This window comes from Lutzomyia longipalpis, chromosome 2 (genome assembly GCF_024334085.1).
Source record: "Lutzomyia longipalpis isolate SR_M1_2022 chromosome 2, ASM2433408v1".
Lineage (NCBI taxonomy): Eukaryota > Metazoa > Arthropoda > Insecta > Diptera > Psychodidae > Lutzomyia > Lutzomyia longipalpis.
Genome location: NC_074708.1, coordinates 16393174 through 16396919, shown reverse-complemented (window position 1 = coordinate 16396919; position 3746 = coordinate 16393174). Strand labels below are relative to the sequence as shown.

The 3746-nt window shown below is 32.1% G+C and overlaps 1 long non-coding RNA gene across 1 annotated transcript; it reads right to left on the bottom strand.

The window, feature by feature from the left end:
• Nucleotides 1-302: 302 nt before the first annotated feature.
• LOC129790979 (uncharacterized) lies at nt 303-1785 on the bottom strand. Its single transcript, XR_008750647.1, has 2 exons — nt 1480-1785; nt 303-1347 (listed from the first exon to the last, which is right to left on the bottom strand). It is a non-coding gene; the product is annotated as an uncharacterized LOC129790979 (long non-coding RNA).
• Between the last annotated feature and the right edge of the window lie 1961 nt (nt 1786-3746).

Sequence of the window (3746 nt, the reverse complement as noted above, 5' to 3'; positions counted from 1 at the left end):
GTTTCACACAAATGAATTTAGAATAGTTCGCAGCAATTTTCATTAAATAAATTCAAAAATTTAAAAAGGGGTTTAAGACTATTTTTTCTATTATTTCTAATTTAAATTTTTCATTATTTTTAGTTCTCATATTCCTGATTTAAAACATAAAATTATGAAAAAATAGTAAACAAGTTAAGAGAGATAGATTTGTTTAGTGTATTATTTGACATTTATTTTTTTTTTAATTTCTTTTAAAAAATTGTTTTGAATCTTCATAAATGTTAAACACTCTTAATCTTATCTTTCAAATCATGATGTTAAGCACTTTTGACAAGAATAAAAGTAATAAAACTTTTAAACACATCCTTGTAAATTTTGACCATCATTAAGATGTCAACCTTTATAACTGTTCCAATTTTATATGAACTCTCTCTCTCAATTAGTTTAATTTAAACATCATCATTTTTAATACGAATTTTTTGCAATAAAACACAAAGATAAATTTTTGTCAACCACGAAGACATGAACAAACCACATTAAGCAGGTAGTACAGAAAAGATCATTTCTTTGCCAAATTTTCGCGATAAGCACCACTAAATCACAAGTTTCTGTTAATTTGAATCACAAAACCTAACTGTTGGTAGCGCAATGTTGGAAGATGGGAGAAAAAGGCGATGGAATTAACCTTGTGGCATCATTTAAAATTAATGAATCATTTGAGATTGCGTCTGTTTTCATTAACACACCGCGGTGAGAGTCGTAAATTCTTGGCGGGAATTCCGGAAGGTATTTAATTTACCCAGAAATTGGATCTTATACCGAGGTAGTTATACATGTTAGGAAAATTGTAAATTATGCACCACCACTTTGTATCTTCTGGGGGTACGTGTGTGTGTGTGTGATTCTTATCAAAACACCAAAAGTAATTAACGAGTAGGAGCGAGAAGTGAATTATACGGTCATAAATCAATTGGACTAAAAAGACAATCCAACACAATTATCTTGTGGCATGGTCTACAAAAGCGCGCACATTTATAAATCAAACCAATAATAATAAAAATAAATTAAGTGAGATTTGTGCCTGGGCAGGTGATTCTCACAAGCATGAAGGTTATATGTATACTCCTTTTTTGCCCTTCCTCGGTACGCGCCCCATATTGGGTCCACTCTGCTGGTGGGGCGGCTAAAAAAAAAGAGGCATCTCTCTACAGAAATGAAAATTGCTGAACACGAAGGAGGAGAGAAGAAAACCTTTAATTAAGATATTGTCCATGATTAATCTGACAGCAAGATGTGTAAGTTCAATGACTTTTATCCCCTTTTGCCGCCGTCTTACCCAAACATCGTTCCACACTTTGGCGTGTGCTGAAACGAGACGGACAATTGTAAGAAAGATATAACAGCTGAAGGGAAGAGAACAAAAAAATTATGCTTCTTGCAAGATGTATGTTATATTTCTTCTTCCACTCTTTCTTTATAACCCGGGACGCGCCTTACCTTCAGCTCCGCCAACAATAATGCCTCTTTATTGTAACATTTTATCCGTGCGACTTTGTTGGCTTCTGGCAGCCGCCACCGCCATTGATAAATTATTTATCAACGCGCATTTATTTGAAGTGTGTGAAAGGAGGTGAAAATTTTCTACGTTGAATTATGTATCATCTTTTATCTGCACAACAGCTACCCCAATATTATTTATTGGTAGCACCACAGACGCCACATATTTAATACACTGCAACCAATAAATTAACTCACAGATTATAATTCGATATAATTAGTATCGGATTAATTTATCGAATGCATTTTCCACACTGCTACGCCCAAGCATGAATTCTGCGCTTATACCGACCTAACTGCACCCATAGAGACCAAAGGAGTTTCACTCACACAGTACGGTGTACATCGTAGGAAATGACAAAAAAAAACTAAACGTGGAAGTACATTCTGCTTCTTATCAATAACATAGCCACTCAGGAGTATTTAATATACTTCTTGTTTTTGCTCTAACATAGATACAACATTGTTGCAATTATTTATTTGCATTTAAAATTAACACGAATAATCATAAAAAAGGTCATTTTTTCATCAATTGCATGTTATTCCTTTCATGCTCAGGTGATTATTCTTTTACACAAGGAATTGTTAATATTTGATATAAAAACTTATTAATAAATCATTTGGATGATTTCATTTTTTTGTAATAAGACAAGTTAGGAACTCACAAGAAAATGTAAGTAAAGAACGAGGGTTGTAATACGGAGTAAGCTTAAGCAGTTAAGTTTTTATCCGTTTTGGGTTAGTTTACAGCTTTAGCTAAAAAAAACTGAATCTTTTAGTATTAATATGAATGATTAAGGTAATCTTTAAAATCATATTACTCGCTTAAAATCGTTTAAAATATACTAAAAATCTTTACTGCATGTACGGTACGCATCATACGTTAACTGTTTACGTGTTTTACTAGTTTTATTTACCGTATAAGTAAATGTTCTTTTAATTAAAAAAAAAATAATTCTTCGTATTAAAAAGATAAATTTTATATTTAAGGTTTATCGTGAAATTTTTACAATTTCGAGTGAATATTCGATTTGTTAAAAGTTTATTCTTGAATGCGTATACGAAGTAAAATTAGAAAATATATTGATGTTTTATAGATCGATTACTTGGCAAAGGTAAAAACTATTTCTTGTTTATTCTAAATATTATTTTTACCTTCATAGCCAAGTTATTGCATTGCGATTGTAAATTATAAATAATTTTCCTTCATTATTTTCACTACAAGGCTACAAGAAAGTTTCAACGGTTACTATTGTAAAAAAAAAATCTGTTTAAAAGGACTAAAGTTCTTTAGTTTTGCTTAGTCCTTTCCGTCCTTCCTAAAGAAAATTTCCCATAACCTCTGATTTTTTTTTAATATTTCTTATTTATTATATTTATTTAATATCCATAATTATTTCATTTAGACTTAAAAATATGTTATCCTTATACCCGATTGATTTAGACAATCTAATCCTTCCGTGTCTTATCAACCCATATCCAGTACAATCGACATATCTGGGTTAAAATAAGTTGTTTGATATTTCTCAAATAAATTTCATATGCCGTGTACAAGATCCAGCTTATATGCATGTTATATAAAATCTGAGTTAACAATCTTGCTGCAAATTGCAGAATATCGATAAATGGCGCGATAAATACCTCGTTTATGTGAATTTTCTACACAAAATGACGAGCAATCGATGGCGATAGAGTTAAAGAGTGGTTGACAAGAAGTCACCCAACATGACGCCGTCTCCGGCAGACAAGATATACAAAAGTGATATCAAAAGACAAATATAATGGTCTGTTGATTGGTGTCTTGTCGCTCTTCTATATTGATTCAATACCAATCGCACTTTTCTCACTAATTGAACTTACGGTAATCGCTGCCACTTGCAGAAAATCTTACATAAAATAACCGTATAGGCTTTTTCTTTGCTTGTGTCGCAGATATCGCAGAAAAATTCCAATTCCACCTCTTTTGCGTTTTCTTTTTTTCTCACACCGATCATGTTCCACGCCAAAGGAGATGAGACATCCGATTGCCAATTAATTCAACTTCAATGGCGGGAAAAAAAAGAGCTCTCTTTTAGTGGTTCATAAGCACGATGATTTTGCAATTGCATGGTGTTGTATATGAAAAATTGTCGGCGCAAAGATGTCGAAAAATGTACAAATGAGGAATTTAATGAATTCACAAATGAATGTGCCGCGTGTAAATTGGC